Below are 19,406 nucleotides of genomic sequence, written 5' to 3' on the forward strand. Positions count from 1 at the left end.
CCAAGTCAAATGTCGCTCTGGCAGTTTCTTGAGCGAATGTTCAACGTTCTTTTTCCTACTAGAGTATTACATTGCGGATGTGGTCCAAAGGTGCTGTCACTTACTTGAATCTTCTCTCGGGCAAGAGGTTGTGGTACATGTGACTCCTATGCATTTTTGGAACTACATTGGATGTATTGCTGTCCTGTGAATTGCTGTTCAGATTCTGAAGGCGGAAATACGGCTGTGCAACCAATGCCAACAGAAGATGAGCCATGATAGCAGAAGCCCCAAATAGAACAAGGATGCCATGGAACAATTATTTGACAAAACCAACACATCAGGTTGTTTTTGTTACCCAGTGTCATATTATTATTTTTTGGGGTGAGGACTGTATTCCTCCCCGTCCTACCATCCATTGTATTATGCATTTAAGAAACATGAGACCTGATAGCTGCTCTTTAGCAAGAGTCAAAGAACTGGTAAGACTGTTATAAATGAGAAAATATATATATTGGAAAAAATTTACTGTTGGGAACTTTTTAAACTTGTTCATAAAAAATGGGGTGGCCTTGTAGTTTAAGTATTTCCCCCCCCCCTTAACCTCCAAATTTTGTTTTCAACAGAGATATATTTGAGAATGTATGTAACATGTTAAGTTTGGGTTTTGTTTTATTTTTAATGGTAAAATGTACATTGTGTAAACATACATCTGAAAACGGTTCTGTTCGTATGCTTCACTTAAAAGTGGTATAGTCTTGCCCAAATGGCTGTGGTTACCCCGAAGAGGTGCAATGACCAAGAACTCAGTCGTTTGGGTTAGGGAAAATCTGCATGCTCGTTGTGGTTTGAGGTTTAAAACTGCAACGAAATTCAACATGCATTTGCATGGTAAAGATACCTGTGAAATGTTACATATTGCTTAATTTTTCCAAGAAAAACAATGATGCAATGTTAGTTCTTTGTCAAACTCCATTTGTGAAGTTATATTTCAGGGTTTTATTTTTTGGGTGCACACGATTCCCACAGAGAAGAGTTTTAACGCTGATGATTTTGAGTAATTATACGAGAAAGGTCAATCCTGGGTCTTTATTCAAGGGAAATGTTGGTATTTTGCTACTGGGCAGAGGTTATGATGAAGATGATTTATTTTAATTATATATTAAATATGTACAATAGAGTGATTTATTGCCGTAAATTCAGAATGTGTAGGTTACGTGCTTATGGAGGCCTGCAACAGGCCTCAAATTATTTAGTGACATATTTTTAGCAAGACAAACCTATTAAGTGCCACAGTGATTCTTTACAAGTTATATTTAATCAAATAGTTTTGTGGGGAACACAGTAAAGATTGATTCCACCAGAACCTTTATCATGTTACCTTTTCCTTGGCAGACCTGAGCTAATTTCCCCAGCCCCTGGGGAAATCAAGGCTGGTTAATACGCTTTGGAAATGTTCATGATGACAGTGCAAAGCAAATCATAGATCTTTTATAAAGGTGCTAATTCACATTTACAGAATTTTTCTTGAAATGTACAGGAATCCAGTTTTTCTATCTGATGACAAGAGACTAAACAGCTGTTCTGTGGCTCTGAACTTCTAATCCTCCTTAGTCCTTTTAAACCATTCTTTCAACAACACTGCAAAATTGCCTAAACTACCTTGAATGTCAAGCACAGCTTGATGACTGAATAATGAAGAAACACTGTCTCCCCGCCTCACCCCATTGTCTGTAATTCGCAACTTGCCTTTCTGTGAATGTTGCAGCGCTTAGAGGGGCAAGAAGCTGTGTGACCAATGTTATGACCCTGCCCTCTGGGTGCTTCCATTATATTTGCTGTGCTTCCTCAGTCACTGAAAACAGCACTACAAACGATGGGGTTGTTGTAACCTGGCCTTCCTCAACCTGGCACCCTCCCAGGCAGGATCTACACTATTCATTACACCGTTGTTTAAGTGCATTGTTGCATCCTCCCTTGCTACGTTACAAAATGCAACTTGAGCCCAGTCAATCGAAATACCTTTTCTTCTATCGTTTTACCCGGGCACACTCTTCTTTAGAACGTTCTTCATTATGCTCATACCGGCTCTGAAGTAAACCTCCTTCTTCCGGTGACTCTGAGCTAGACCTGCCGGGATAAGCCGGCAGGGAGGCGGGGCGACGCGTAGGGACGAGGGAAGCCCTGCAGCGTCTTAAAGGGGCCACGTGCGCCCCGAAAGATAAGCGGTTTTTTAAAAAAATTAAGCCTCTGTCCCCTCTTTCACCGCCCTCCCTCCCCCTCCCCCTCGTCGCGTTGTGCCAGCTCTCCCTCCCCTGGAAAAGCCCTCACTTGTCCTAATCAGGAAGCAAAGACCGTGGTCACGAGACATGACTTTGAAAGACGGCATTGAATACAACGAAAGGTTGGGGCACATTGTTAGTTTTAAAACGATTTTAACAGAAAGTGGAACGGTTTTAAAAGTCAGAAGAAACGTAACAACAACAGCATCACGTGACTGCTGACGTCATCTCTGCCAACTTGTTACGTTTCATCTAGACAAGTGTAGACGTGCTCCAAATGTGCAGGAACTATATTCTAACACATTTGAAGGGCGCCAGGAGCACTTCCAGATGGAGATCTCTCCACGCATGCTAGTGCCATCTCTAGATTTTTGAGGGCCCATGGGCAAAAGACCCTCAATAGCCCCCCTCCCTCAGTGAGCCTGCCTTGTCATCACCATTATCACCAGCTGCTATTGCTCTTCATGCTTGTTCTCTTCGTTGCCGCCAGTGGTTTGCTTAACATGCAACGAGCCAGGGATCAAGGGGCATCAATTGCTTCTCTTTTTCACCTTGTCTTGGCCAGAGCAAGAGGCAGGAGAAAAGCAGTCTTGCAGTGGTGAAGAGGAGGAGCAACTCTAGTTAGTGGGCCCCTGCTGGGATGTGGGCCCTCTCTAGGTGCCCAACCATGCCTACACTTGATCCCACCCCTGGTGGCAATAGCCAAAAGCAGCTCTACCAGTCTGTTTTTCTTAAAAGATTTTTTTTCTGGTAAGGAAAATCTGGAAGAAGTGCTGGGAAAATGCGGAAGAGCTCCAAATGGAAGACTGCGTCCTCTGGACCTGCCAAAACATTCAGTGAACGAGGCAGGGCAATTTCGCAGTAAAGGGCCTCGTCTGGAAGCACCCCAGGTTCAGGATGGCTGTTGTAACCCATCAGTGACATTTGAAAGCCCAGTGTGCATTAATTGCCAAGCTGCCAAATACAGTGATGGGGAACGATGCCGCTTCAGGACGTAAGGATGTTTTCGCACGTGTGCCCCAGAGTCACCGGAATGTACTGTGTGTGAATGTTGTTAACATCGGATAGAAAGCAAGCTTTTTTAAAAAACAAAAAACTAAATGCACATTCTATTCAATGCAGGGTTTTGTGCACATTTAAAAGGCCCAAAAGCCATTTTAAGCACCACTAGTGAAAATAACCTTAAGCTGCAAACCTATGCCGGTTTAGACAGAAAAAGTCCTACAAGCCCTGCATAGGATTGCTCCTTAAATCAAAATTTCCTATTAGTGGGACCAGCTTGTGAGTACCAAAGGTGTGTGGGAGTGAGTGGGAATAAAGTCTATAGGTGAGTCTCCTTAATAAGAAGGATTTAGAGATCTTTGACTATTTATTGAGATACTATTGCACAGAGGTTTGGATCCTAATGTGATGGAAGGAAGATTATGGGAAAGTTCCTTGTCTGCTCCTCCCCATTGTGGGTACCTGGGCTCCATTCCACATTATTGTTGAGGGCCCCAATCCTCTAGAGAATATCTCAGCGGTTACGGGTAGGAGCACTGCCAGGTGTAAGGAGCCCTTGTCAAGGCGCCTTCTGGGATGACCCCTGTCCTGGCTCCACTGTTTTGATTTAACCTTCTCACTGCCTGTGACTGCTGCATCACTTTTCCCCCTATGAAGCTTGGGGTGGGCTGTGGGGGCAGTGACAGCAGTGTTCTCCCTTCCTGGCAAGGCTACTGCCTGCCAGCACATGCTGAAAAACAAAACACTGCTTCAACAGCCAAGGATACAGCCAGGCACCATTTTAACAGAAATAATTTCTGCTGGAGCGAGAGTGGAAGGGACCTCTTAGCCAATCGGGTGCTGCTTTTGGGGTGCGGAGCCAATGAGTTTGCTGGAGTAGTGCTCTAGCACCTTCATTGGCTGTGTGATTAGTTGAAGTAGCTACTGCTCTTACTCAGCGCTTCTCTTCCTTGAACAGTGTGCCCTTCCAGTTCCATCCCACCTTCCGGGAAATAAGCATTTTGTGACCGCCACCTCTCTGCTTCTCTCTGGTGGCCCTGTGAGCTGTGGAGCCCACAACTTCTCTCTGGTGGGCCAGTGGTAATGGCTCCACTGGCTGCAGGGGTGAGGAAGGGACCGGAAACTATCCTTCCATGAATTTCCTTTTGTTCGTATATCTTAATGATTGGGTTGCAAAGGGCAATGCAATGATTAGATTGAAAAAGGCAATACAAACAAAGGGATGACCACTTCCAGTAGCAACATCTTCTACTTTGATTATCCTTCCAGAGTTTTCTCCATGTTCTTCCACTAAAAGCTCTCATTTTTACAGGTATATTATCCTAATCTGCTGCTAAGTATCTTGATTTAGTGTGCCATGGGACAATTTGGAATACCCTTCTTCCACTAAATATAAAATATCTCAGTAAATTCCTTTCCCCACCCCCGGGATGGCATTTAGAAAGTAATAGAACTTGCAGCAAGATGATTCCTTAAAGATGAAATCGTTGTTCTCAGTGGGCATCACACTATAGTGAGACTAAAAGCCCCCACTAAGAACACAAGAAGAAGCCTGCTGAATCAGACGTAGGGTCTATCTTAGGGGTGGGAAACATGTGGCCCACCAGGTGTTGCCTGCAACTTCCATCATCCCTCACCATTAGCTATCCAGGCTAATGATGAGGGGAGTTGCGGTCCAACAACATCTGGAATCCCACATGTTCCTCCCCACCCCTGGTCTATTTAATCCAGCAACCTATTTCGCAGATGCTTCCAGGAAGCTCCATGAGCAGAGAGCTTGAAGGAACAGCACCCATACCCACACTGTATGTCTCCAGCATCAGGTATCTAGAAGTAGACTGCCTCTAGATTTCATGTAGCTGACATAGTTAAGTCTTTGATAGGCTTGTCCTCCATTAATTTGTTTAATTCAACTCTGCCCAATTATATAAGTTTCAAGAAATGAGTAAGAACTACATTCCAACCCTAGCACAATAATAATAGGTGCTCCTTATTCAATAGTTAAACTGGGGGACTTGTGAAACCTTTCAGTGGGCTGGATGCAGACCTAGGCATACTTAGGCATACCACTCATTGAAATCAGTGAGACATAAGTAAATAATGATTGAATAAAGGCTCAGTAAAAACTGGATCTTTTATATGAGCTACATCCAGTATCAGAAACAGTAAGCCTATATTTCAGGAACATTTGCTTAAGTCTGTGTGCATGCTGTTATTTTGGAATCACAATACAGATACACCAGTTGCTGGGGACGATTGGCAGGAGGGTGCTGTTGCACCAGGTCCTGCTTGTGAGTACCTGGTTGACAGCTGGTTGGCCACTGTGTGAACAGAGTGTTGGACTAGATGGACCCTTGGTCTGATCCAGCAGGGCTCTTCTTATGTTCAGACCATATACCTATTTATTTATTTATTACATTTTTAGCTCTAAAAGCACAAACCTATATCTATCTATCTATCTATCTATCTATCTATCTATCTATCTATCTATCTATCTATCCTCAGAAGTAAGTCCACTGATTTCAATGAGGCTCACTCCCAAATATGTGGGTATAGAATTGTATTCTATATTGCCTCCAAAAACCTAGAAACATCTTTTTTTTCTCAAACATGTTGTCAGTTCTTTGCTCTCTAGACTTATCTTCCCATTCAAACATTTTCCTCAAATTTCTTTTAGACTCCTGCAGTCAGCCACCAAATAAAATAGCTCTTCTTTTGTAGTGTATTTTGAAATTGTCAGGTAGAGAACTATTATTAGGGTGACTGTGTGAAAAGGAGGACAGGGCTCCTGTATCATTAACAGTGGTATAGAAAAGGGAATTTCAGGAGGTGTCATTTGTATGTCTGCAGAACCTGGTGAAAGTTTCTCTTCATCACAACAGTTAAAGTTGCCGGAGCTATCATAGAGTGAGCAGATACAAAAGAGGGCAGGGCTCCTGCAGCTTTAATTGTTGTGATGAAGAGGAACTTTCACCAGGTGCTGCAGACATACAATTGACACTTGCTGAAATTCCCTTTTCTATACAACTGTTAATGATATAGGAGCCCTGTCCTCATTTTCATATGGTCACGCTAGCTATAATATGAGATGACTTGTGCTTTGTTTAAAGGACATATTTTCTCTTAAGAGGCTCCTTCAGAGTATTTCGGAGTGGGGGGAGTTGCTACTTGCTCACTATTCCAGAATTATCCATCTCCTTTTAAAACAGCTGGTTTCCAGATGTTTTCCAGCCTGAACATGATCAGATTCCCTAGAGACTATGCCATTCTCCAGTAAAAGTATTGCATGGCGTTTTTCCATTCTTAAAACAACAGTGTTAGGCCAAAGCATAATTAAAGGTGAAACTTTTTACACATGGATTGGATCCATAAAGCATCACAGACGGTTGTCATTGCTAGTATTCTAGCTGCTGTACAGAAAAAAGGGGTTCCTGTGCACTCACTGCCATATTATTGCAGTACTGCTCCATCAGAAGCTATATTTCTATTAATTATTTTTATTTATTACATTTATATCAAACACTCTAACCACTATGCCATCCTGACACTCACTTGCCTTCTTAATACACAAGACTCCTTACAATGACTCATAGGCATCAGTCAAGTCATAATATTAAGACTCCTGTCTTTAGAAGGCAAGGAAAGTAGGTTGTATAAACGTGGATTCTCATGGAGCAGTGTGACAAGAAATAACAATATGGGAGTGGAGGTAGAATATGCCTACTGGAATCTTGCGGGGAAACAAAACTTTCAGCAATACAAAAAGGTGGAAATATGGTTCCAGAGTTGAGGGCCTGCATGAAAATGGGAGAATCTCAAACCAAATAGAATCTCATTTACTCACTTGCCCACCATAGGGTTATTTGAAGTTAAATGTAGAGCATACAAGATGGAATGGAATAGGGACATAGAGCGCTGCTCTTTTCAGACTATCAGCCACCATTTTTGTTTCTACTTTTCACTATTAATAAAGGTAGAAAGTTTGCTCATTCTCACAGGTTTCAAAATCAAATAAAAATTCAGTTTTAATTATCAGTCTACGCAATAGTTCCATTGGGTAGCTGGAATGAATTTGCCTGAATGTATTTGTCTGGTGACTGGCTTCATCTCTTCAATTTCTCACAATTTCAATTTGTATGTCTCTACTGCAATTTCCATTGTCTTGTGAAATCAATTAGTTGTGTTTTTCTTATCACTTTTCTAAAGCAGGAAAATTCTAAATCTACTAAGAAATAGTGTACATGCAGAAATATCCTATGCTGGGGAGAAAGAGGAGCATCACTATATTTTAAAAAAGATAAATAAAAGCGACAGCTGAGCCAGGAAATGGCTAGTCCAAGCCAGAAATAATTGAAACACTATAGAATACCTGGTAATAACAAGACTCAGGCCTTAGCTAGACCTAAGGTTTATCCCAGGATCGTCCCGGGGTCATCCCTGTTCACGTAAATGACACACGGGATCCCAGGAGCAGGCAGGACGACCCCGGGATAAACCTTAGGTCTAGCTAAAGACTTAGAGTGTCTCTACATTAAGGAAAAAAACTGCACCCTTACTATTTCTTCTTCTTCTGAGTCTTTCCATGTTGACTATGGCTCCTTTAGATGGCGCCCAACCATCTTGTAAACTTCCCTGGCCATCTAGTGGTCCACAATATCCCATGATAATTTTAAATAGTGCATTATCTCTGATCTTCTTAAAAACAAAATGATCAGGGGAAAGTGCAGGAGACATCCTGGAAGTTGACGGCTTCATGTATAGGACCCGCAAACTTCCATAAGTGGCTAATCATGAGTGTGCAATAAATCACTCATGTAGAGAAATTCTTTGTGAGCTGAAACCCAGTTCACACATACTTTTTAGGACCATTCCTAATATATTCGAAGTATACATGTAAAAATGTGATGTGTGAATGCAACAAACACATGCTGAAATTATCTATTGAATATCCACTCAGCGGCAAACCCATGTTTGCCTCTGTGTCATGTGTGAAACAGCCTCCATGTTTTCAAACAGTTAAAATTCACCAATGTTGAACCATAGCAATATTTATTCATTCTGCCACCAATCTTTGGAAAATAAATTAAATAACTGAGAGTTTATTATTCTGGGGTACTTAAATGATTTTTATTGTTTAATGTCCATTGAACCGTTAAAATGTGTTTTTTCCACAAATATAGTCATAGCCAAAGGTTTCTGCCTTTATGCAGTTTCTTGTGTTTTAGCTGGCTACAGGCCACAAACCACTTACAATTCTGCCACTTCAAAGTAAATAGTCTGTGAACTGCAGCTGTTGCCTTTTTCAATAGCACCAGTAAGTGTTACAGTTTAAGAGTCCACAATGAAAGTACTATGTAAAGGTAAAAGGTTCTCCTGATAGTTTGTTTGATCAGAAATCTGAGGCAGGCAAGCCGCCCGAACACAGATTTTAGATTCAGCATGGGTAATTCAGGTGGCATCCCCCCCGCCCCCCCCCCCCCAACACATTCACCCTTTGCTGCACCAGATTATTGTCCTGGCATTGAGCTTGCTAGAGGTGAGACTTTCAAAGCCTTTTCACAATTAAAGAATCCCTTTGACTGGAATCGATTAACGCTGTCAAACTGAAGTCCTTGCCAGAGTCCAACTGAAACAGTTACACCATGCTCAGCAAAATTCCAGAGAGATCGTATTCATTTCCTGCCTGTAACTTCTGTGTAATGCTGTGGGGCATTAAACCTTTATTGTGGCCATATTCCAAATGAGGTTTTCATTTCATAAGGTTTTTGAAAAAGATTCAAAGGAGCTGTGCGACTCCAGGGAGTCCTATAGAGCAAGGGCATTTTGGCACTATGATACATTGCAGTCTCTCTGTGGTGCTTTGTTGACCTGGACAGGATTCCATTATAGATTCTGTCTTGCTGTGGTGAAATTCTGTTCCGTAGAAATATATGGAGTAGTATTATGTGTGGAGGTGAAGATTATCATGTTGTGTTGGATTCTGTGGAGTCATACGGTAAACTGGACCTAAAATTCTGAGAATCTTCTTGATTCCTGTGTTCCTCAGAGGCCTACGAATGATGTCTTTCCTCTTTTCAGGTTCGTTGGGAGTGCTCTATTACTCCAACGAATGGGAATGTTGTTCTGTTCTAGAAACTCAGGGCTGTTCTTTGAGAAAGTATTCTTAAGTATACAATATTCTACAATATTAGAAATCTAACATACCAGGCTGTTGCGATCCTATGTATGTGTGTATACAGTACAGATAAGTATGTAGATAATTTGGAGAAGACATAATCTTTCCTGGCCTTTGTTCAGGTTCGCTTACAGAACAACAGAGCCTGAAGCTTCAAACGCTCTGTTTTTAAGCCCCCATTCTAGGATTTAAGGAGGCCACATTGATGTGCTAGCATTTAAAATCTCATGCTTCATCCCAATTCTGTTGTTACTACCAATTAGGATTGAGGTAACAGAGGTGCTCAGAACATGCTTATTACCAGCAAGAAGTGCTAAAAAGCTGGGCACCTCTGACTTCTCTGTAAGTCAGACTTCCATTCAATGCAAAGTAGCCTGGAGTTAGCCCAGGAATGGGGGGATCTATATTTTGGCATGGTACTTAATTCATCACTATATAAAATGGTGGTGGGCTGGCAAGGGCATAGTTTAATATACAAAATCCTAGAATGAAGTCCGAGACCTCTAAAGTTTTGTCTCTGCCATGGAGTCATATTGTTTCCTTGGACAAGGCACAATCTCTTAAACCTCAGTTCCCCCAAATGGGAATAACCATCTACCTCACTAACTAGCAACTCGTGCCTATTTGGGGCATAGCCAGATACGTGGTTGCCTAAAATTCCAGCCAAATGGCCCAGCCTCGGTCATGCAGAGCAACTACAGTATATGCACACTTGATCCACCTTGGTCTGGCAAAATGGCCAGGTTGGAGAAAGGCATTGGGCATTACATACCCAGGCAACCCTTGCCATTGCTGGGCTACCCATTCCCTCCCCCACCCACAGCCCATATAATTCACATCACAGTAGTAGTACCATGTGGCCAATGCAGTTGTGGCCAATCCTTTTGACAAGTGTGCCACAAGTCGACCCTGAAGTATGAAATGGTGCCACTACAAGGGAACACTCCACAACCAGTATATGTGCAGTGTCTTCACCCCAGCACCACCTATGCCTTGGTATGGTTTTGCCTCTGGCCTAACGAGACGAAGAATGCATAGCATGAAGGAGTATAGTCATGACTCTGTACTGTAACCAAGTCCATGCGTGCCCCCACCCACCCCTGTCCAAGAGTGCCACAACTCCTTCCTACCTCTGCCATTTGGGCAGGGATGCTACAGGTTGTTCACCATACAATGGGGACCATCCATACCGTACATGGTCCTGAACGGTCAGGCTCTTTTGTGACCAATAAGGGTATGATGTATCACCAGCCAAATTCCTAGTGGCAGCTCCTTACCTTTTTTTTTTAATGACTTGTGAACATAGACAGAGAACATTGTCCTCCCCAAGTGCATATAAATTCTGTCCAGGACTGGAACAGAAACATAGTTCAAAGGTGCATCCTAAAAGGCCACAATGCATTTGGATGCGAGAGTGCTGCAGACCAAAGGTGTTATAATCTGTTTATTTTTAAATTCATGGAGAGAACAAATATGGCAGGGGGCAGAATCAGACATCACTAGATTCACAGCAATCTGTATCCCATAGCAGCATCAATACCCCTGAAACTAGGACTGGGTGAATTTCCCTGCATTCTGTTTGTGCTCTGCTCACTGGACTCCCGCCAGTTGACCAACCCTGGTGTGCCTGCAGTGTGAGCCGCCAGATGGTCCACAGGTGCCGGATGAGAACTCCTCTCTCTCTCTCTCTCTCTCTCTCTCTCTCTCTCTCTCTCTCTCTCTCTCTCTCTCTCTCTCTCTCTCTCTTTTGGTCCGCAAATTCATGGCTAGCAATATTTTCAGAAATTGGGATTTCTGCTAAATCACGGCCAAAAATAATTCAATTTGTGTAAAATGCAGGCATAAAAGAGCATTTACACATGCAATTTTGCACATATTGCACTATTTATGGCTGTGATTTTGAGCAAACAGCAATTTCCATAAATCTTCCAAGCTGCAAATTTGTGCAAATCCCGATTTGTGCAAATTGGGATTTACGCAAATAAAAAAGTGGGAAATTGCAAGCTTGCCCAACTTGGTGTGCACTGAGTCAAGCCAGCTCAGGGATCCACAAGCTGACATCCGGGGGAAAGAGCTGGCAAGCCCTCGCCAATCTCCACCCGCAAAACAGATTCTTCTGACACCCCTACCTGAAACCCCTGCATAGCTTCTCTCCAAAAATGTCTTTGAAACATTGCTAATCAGCTGCAAACTTAAAAATACCTGCTTTCTGCAGTCTGTGTTTTACACGCTTTGCTCCGACCAAATAAATTAAGTTTCCTCCAGCCAAGCCCAGCCAATTTCCTGCACTGATTGCTCATTAATTAGCAGCCATTGTTAGAGATTAATCAAACTGTGGCAAAGCTAAAGGGAGGTTTTACATAATAGGAAAGCATACCTTATAGGTATCTTCTTCCTCTATAGTCCATAGCTTTGTGATGGCTGTTAGAAAGCATGAAATTGTGTGTTCCAGTGAGACTGCCTCTCACAGTTAGTTTGCCCTGATGATAAGCATTAATTGGCCATGATTCCCGTATGATTTATAGTTGTACTACACTTAATATCCGTAAATATTTAATATGTAACTAGGATTTTAGCTGAAACTTGTGGAACAAGAAAAGGATTTGTATTCTAGGAAAACAGATTATGGTGCAGAATTGTTTCTAATATATGGGGAGGGCCTGTCGCTTGTATGCATAGACCTTAGGTTCAATCCCCAGTGTCTCCAGTTAAATTGATCAAATAGCAACTACTGGGAAAGAGCTACTGTCTTAAGATCTTGAAGAACTGCTGAAACTCAGAGTAGACAATTGCAAAGAGATAGACTTGTGGACTGACTCAGTGGGCCAGTTTGCACAATCATTTAAGCAACGTTGGGTTGCAATATATACTGGAAGCCATTTTGGATATTCAATCCCTCTGCAGGGAATTGCCAGACCATGGGTTGTTGGAGGGTTGTTTTCCCTCTCCTACAACCCCTGCTGCCTGCGTTTGGATGACACAGCAAACTATGGCAAACCCACCCACCCCTGGCAGGGCAGTTGAATATTCAAAATGGTCGGCATATTTTGAACATTCAAAATGTCTTCCACCATGCACCACAAACCACAATGGCTTAAGGTTTTATGAAGTCAGCGTACAGTGACCAGGTTTGCTGTGGTGATTGTGCAAATCGGTCAGAATAAGCCAGCTTCATAAAACCTTTGTTGCCAATTGAAGATTGAGCCATTGATGATGAACATTTAAAAAATGTGGTGCATCGAAATGAAAGAGAAAGGGGTGCAAGCCAAACAGTGATCTTCTGTTCCCACACCAGTCTAGGAGATCCATTTCCTAGAAAACTAGCCAAGGGCGACGTTATTCCTGGGTTGCAGGCTTGTTATGCCGGCGTTACAGGTAGATTGGAATCAGGGTAGGGAAGGGGGTGGACTCAGCCAGGATTGTCATAAAGCAGCTGCCAGCATGTGAGCGGAGCAATATAGATAAGGAATAGGAAAAGGGATAGGAAGAAAAGTGTGATCTTGATGAAGCAAAGAAGGCTTGAACAGAGGCTGAATCTAGAATTTGAAAGTGCAGGTGGAATGTTTCTTTCTCTAAAACCTGAATACTTGCAGTGGCACAACTGAAAACAGCCACATTGTAATACCATCACCAAGTAGCAACAAGTAGTATGGTGTTTTGCCGGGCCCTAGTAGGCATTACAGCTCAACCTTCTGTTGATGAAGCTTAATTAACAAGTCTTAGGATCTGGCTTATCTGACTGCAGCTTTAACAGCAGCCTTGTGTAGGAGAGAAAGCTCCCTTGAAATTGGCAAAGCTTGTTTCCAAGTGAAATATGTTTACAATTGCAGCACACAAGTTATTGAGCAGTAACGTCCAAGGAACGGAAAGCAGATCTGTATGAGTGAATTAATTGCAAGGTCCTGCTTGAAATGAATCAAAAGACTCCTTTCAGATGATGGAAGAGCTTTCTGCACTAAGGAAATTCGCATGTAAGGATGACAATCAAATTCTTTTACTCATGCCTTAGGAGTAGGAAAGGTAGCTACCTTAACCAAAACAGCCTCCAGCCTCTGAATGTTGATTTTTCTACTGCTACCCATTTTGACATTTCTTTGTACTGAATTGTCTTGTTTTAACTATCAAAACAAAGCCTTTGTTTTCAGTGTAATATGTTCAGTAGATAACATGAAGTGAATCACATACATTCAATCGCGCAATTAGATGCTGAATGTCTTGGGGGACATTTGCTAAAGCTGTTTTCTAGGAGCCGCACCTTAGAATATTTTAAGCACCCATCTCCCTCTTGTTCATTCTCTTAAACCCTTCCAACAAGATTAGGATCCATATTTTTACCAAATGTAATTTTGCAAATCTGTTTTGCACATTTGTATTAAACGCACAGCAACGTTCGAGACAAGCAAGTTGTCATTTTAATTGTGTTACTAAAAAAGGGACTAATCTGATTTGTTCTTCAAGCGTAAAATCATTTGCTCTTTTCCTGGGAGTAATGTGCCAGTTCTACGTGACTTGATTGATCCAAAGCCAAGAAGCTGGTAGTGCGAAAAGAGAATTGAGTCAGGCTTGATACTAGCCATTAAGGCTGCAGTCCTATACAGATTTCCCTGGGAGTAGATCCCATTTAATTAAATGGGCTTACTTCTGAGTAGACTATTTGGAATTGAACTGCAAAAGATGAATCACACCTGCTCATACAGATCTTCCTATTATTAACTTAATTTGGAGGGTGCCACAGGGTGTGTTGTAACTTCCTGTAATGTGCAAACCTGATGAGGGTGGGTTGTTGGGGTGGTTGACAAGCCACTTGCAACCCTAAAACAACCCATGGGTTCTGGGTGGCTAGTTACGTGGGAACCAGGTCATAGGGTGCTTCCCGTTGGATGGCTCCTAGCGGCACCAAAGTCAAACTAGAAAGATAGCGACACCAATCCAAAGGCATTCCACCTTTTGCTCCTTAATGGGTTTTTCTGTTGAAAGAAAAGACAGAAGAACTGGTGGGAAAACAATGTGGATGGCAAGTGGAAGGTGTCACCATCTGCCCCCTCCCCTATAAGTTTTATTGAATGGTGAGGGGGTGATGGTGTGATGAAAGCCTCGTCTGGAAGCACCCAAAATCTTTCTGAAATGTACAGGTCTGTGTGAACTCTCAATTAGAATTGGAAGTGTCCATTTGAAGCCTTTGTTATACCTTTGAGATGGTGTGGCATATTCTATGACTCCACAGATGTCTGAGCCATCAAGCCCGCACTTTGCCAGCATTCATCCCACAACGGCAGGTCTATACTAGCTGCTCTCATGACGTGTCTTGTTTACGGGTTCTGAACTGAACTAGAGTTCAAATGGGTCCAAGGAATGCCAAGAGCCTTAGCAAGATCTGTAGATCTTGGTTCTGTACTCTCTCATCCTGGAATAAGAGGCCTTTGAAACACTACCATAACTGTGTGAGGAGCTGCACTGCTGGTGAACAGTTGAAGTGTTGCTCCCAGAGCCAGCTTAAAGATTGGCATGGCCGGGCACAGGCCTACTGACAAGAGCTCCCTGGAGCTCTTCTTCACCATTGCAACCTGCTTGCTCTGGCCCAGAGAGTGGTGGTGGTAGTAAGGAAGAGCAGTACATGCCAATGCCATCGGCTATTGGGCGGTATATAAAAATGTAATAAAAAAATGTAATTGCCTGTTTATCTGTTGGCTTTGCCTGGCATGCAAGCAAGTGGCTGGCTAGGCGACGCTGGGAGCTTTAGGGCTTTTTTTCTTTCTCAGCATGCATAGGATTGTGCTCCGAGTCACTCTGTAGGTTGGAATTGTGCTCTACACCAGGCTTCATTCCCATTCTCTATATTTATGAACCCCCCAAACAGTTCATGATGTTAGCAGTGGGATTTGAGCCCACGCAAACATGACAGATTCCATAAGGTTTCACTCGCTGTCTCTGTCCCCTTGCCTGCAACAGCTGAATATCCCAGCTCCAGCTCCCTGATCTCGACTGTGTCTTGACGACGCCTTTGCTGCTCATTTCCTCGCAATCTCACAGCATCACAGCTGTGGGGTGGGATCGTTAACCTAAATTGCAGGTGGGAGTACGGGCTTTCCAGCTGAAAACGCCACAGCGCTGTCAGCTTTTGGGCTCATCAAGCCCACTGCCTGCCCTCTGCTCTGCCTTCCTGGCTTACTGTGTCCTATCCTGGGACTCCATCTGCCCCCCAGGAATGCCCCCAGCTTGGACACAAAGTGAGGTCACCACTGACAGACGGCAGAAAGAAGGTGGTGACCTCACAGCAAAGGAAAAAGCTGCAGCTACTTTTAAAGTGCGTGGTTTCGTTGAAAAAGCCCACGGTGGCTGCAAGTTAGAGGTTTAACGACGCAGCACCACTGCACAGTTGCCATGGGGTACGTAGGGCATACAGACAGTCCCCTGTTCAGGGACTAAGTCTTATTGAAATGAACCCTACCCACATCTTGATGGAGACATTTAAAGGTACAAACTTAGGCTATGTGCACATTTTATCAACTTGCACATAACATTCAGGACACAGGCTATTAGAGTACGTGGCTTACAAATTTAAGTTATATACCTGTTTTTAAAGGTTTTCAGAAGGATAGCCATGTTAGTCACCTAGAAGATTAGCAGATTTATTATTGCATAAGCTTGATCAGATGTATGAAGTATTATCTCAAACTGATGGTGATCTGTTCACATGTCGGTGATGGTAGGAGAGAGATTATTATCCAGGTGGAGTGGAATTGAAAGGTATGGTTCTTGATTCAGGAAGTGAAGATAGTTTTTCCTGTATCATTGTTACCAAATCAGGTAACAGTGTAAATCAGGTGAGCAGTGTAATGTCTATGAGGGTACTTCCAGATGGAGCTCTCTTAACACTACCTTTCAGAGGACTTTGTGGAGCTATTCTGTCTTTTTTTCCTTAATGGGTTTTCTGCATTAAGAGAAAAGACGGAAGAAGCAGTGGGAAAATATGGGAGTGTTACAAGTGAAAGATGATGTTATTTACACACCGTAAAATGCCACAAATGGGGCAGAATGGTTGCATAATAAAAGCCAAGTTTGGAAGTACCGAGAGAGAGGAAGGGAGAAACTGTTATTAAAATACTTCAGTAAACAGTAACATTAGGACATATTAGTACGATATTAAGATATTGCAGATCTGTTTACCTTATCCACCTGCCAAGTGGTATTTAGATTAATATGTGAACATCTGGGTTTTTTTATACCTCACCTATATCGAGAGTGGGAGAATGACATTTGATAATCTGTTTGGGTTTGTTTGTTTTGCTTCTCTAAATGCACACATAACATTGGCTAGTTTCAATGGAATCAATTTGTACTTGCAAAAAAAAAAAAGAAGTTTTGTGCCAGTTCATCCCAGTTGACATACACCTGCAAGTCAGTTGAGTGGCTCTAGAGGTGATTGTACGTCAGTCAATCCAATCTAGTATGTAGAGGGGTAAAAATTGTTTAGTTTTGTTGCTTAACAAGGATTGCACTGGTAAATAGGTCAATAGGTGGCTGAGTTTGTATTCTGGCTTGCAGCGCAAACAGGTTAAGTTCCTCTACCTGGACACTATCTAGGTTAGCTCTGTCTGCTTCTAGGTCCAGCAGTCTGGTTTACCTGCTGTGAAGATCATGTCTGTAGTGACTTTGCAATAAAATAAGGCAAAGAACAAAACATATTTTGGAACATACCAGGTTAAATAAAGTAGTAAAACATTATGCATCTTGATTTTTTTAAAAAAATAAAAGCTTGTTTGTATGTATGGGTATGTGATACCCATACCCATACCTAAGGATACATTCAAGTCATCCTATGTTCATACTGGTTTAGTTTGGTGCTGGTGCTGTGTACTATTGTGTTAAGGGGAGCCATATCCTTGAGGCTGTGATTCTAAAGCTGTGGTTTTCAACTTTTTTACCATTAGAGAAGTTTCTTCACATCAATTACTGAGGAGCTCCTGATCATCTGCCATTGGATACAGCATAGAATTATGGAACACCCCATGTCCTAGGGCACACTAGGGGTATTTCTACATGAGTCTTTAATCCTACACCTTTACCGAGGCTTCTGCTTCCAGAACCTTTGCAGGATTGAGATTGACTCCTTTACACGTACTTTTTTCTGGGGGGTTTCTTTCTCTGACATTCTATATATTTCATAATATAGCCACTAGATGTCCCTGTGGTATTGCAGAATTGTGCAATTACATGATACTCTCATTCTGCCATTTCTAAATAATACCTGACTCTCCTCGTTAGGAAAAAAAACATGAAAATGGTTGCAAAGCATGGGAGAGGCTCTGGAGGATGGTGTTGCCGTGTAAAGGACCCTCAAAACTACCATGAGTGAGAAATCACAAGCGCACAATACAAGCCTTGTGTAGAAAGGCTCTAGTTCCTATTGAGGTGACTCACTCCATATCAACTGAGACCCAGCATACAGCCAACACTCCCCTGAAAGTCCAGATTGCAAGAGGAAAACCTATAGTGATGGCCAAGCTTTCAGGTGAACCTGCTCACATAACTGATCTAATCAGGGATTCCTCACTGAAAAGATCAACTATAGCAGACAAGCTTTTTCCTGAATATTTGCCCATCACTAGTGGAACATAGGGAGTTCCACAGAACACAATAAAAACACTGGTATTCCCTGGTACACAGTTTGAAAACCACTGATTTAAAGGGTGTTCGAACCTAAGTACACCATGCATGGGATCACACAAAAAGAGGATGTATATGGCATGACAACTTCTGACTTCAAATTATCCAAGGACTATGGATCAGAACTAATATTGGCTTTGGAGATGGATACTTGTGTTGCTGACTCCTGCCCCCACTCCCAGCCAATGGTTAAGTGCCTCATTTACAGGGATCTAAGGTAGAAATCTCAAGAGTTTATATAGGTGGTCTGTATTGGTAGAAAATACTCCAAATCCTATTTTTGGACTTGTCTTTAATAAGGACCCAGTAGGGTAAGGTGGGGTGGGAGCAAAGCTTCAATATAACACAGAAGGGACCACAAAAGCAAAAATACAGTGTATGTATATATTTATCTATAGCCTAATGTTTCTGTATTTGAATGGTTTTGGTAATGTCAACAAGTGTTGTTCCTATTGTGTTTACTGCTCTGAAATTCTTTGCATGTCCTCTGGCATAATAAATTATTTAATAAGAAAGATATCTATATCTATATACATCTATCTATATATATTGTTAGCCTGCAAAACATTCTTGTCAGATCAGCCATGTTTTGTGCAAATTGTATATTACCGTTGTGAACAACATTGGAATATGACCTTTAATTAGCTGTTGACATTAAAATATGTTTTTATGGATAATACACTTGTCAGAGTGTGCTGGGACAGGTAAAATTCTACATTTGTCAGCTAATTGTCCTTACAACTTCACAAGGCAGTTACAGAGAGAGAGACCATTTATTTTCACTGGGGGTGCAAATACAGTTGCTCATGATGTTTTTCAGACGTGTTCATATCTAAACTGCTTTATATTGAGTCTGACCACTGACTCAATTTTCAACTGATGGGTGAGGATCCAAAGGTGGGTTATGGACCAATTTAAGGTGGGTCATGCTATGGACCAAACTACCATTTTCATTTATTTACATATTTCTTTTAAGAGATGAGAAAAGAAGGTAAAGGAAAAAGATGGGAGGGTATGGGGGAGAGATAAGGAGAAAGGAAGAGAAACAGAAACACACATACATAGTAAACAAAACTGGGCCCCTTATTGCACATTGGGGTTAAAAGCTGGGTCCTAGACTGAAAAAAATGGAAGACTATTGGAATAGACAAACCACATGTCATGCTGGAATTAAATTCCTTGTAGTTGTTGCCACCTCAGTCCCATTTTTTTTGTATCCAAACAGACCACGTTTGTTTCCCAGGGATCCAACAATCAAGAGGAAAACTTAATGGTTTTACACATACCTTTCTTGCTTTATT

Source organism: Elgaria multicarinata, chromosome 9 (assembly GCF_023053635.1).
Source record: "Elgaria multicarinata webbii isolate HBS135686 ecotype San Diego chromosome 9, rElgMul1.1.pri, whole genome shotgun sequence".
Lineage (NCBI taxonomy): Eukaryota > Metazoa > Chordata > Lepidosauria > Squamata > Anguidae > Elgaria > Elgaria multicarinata.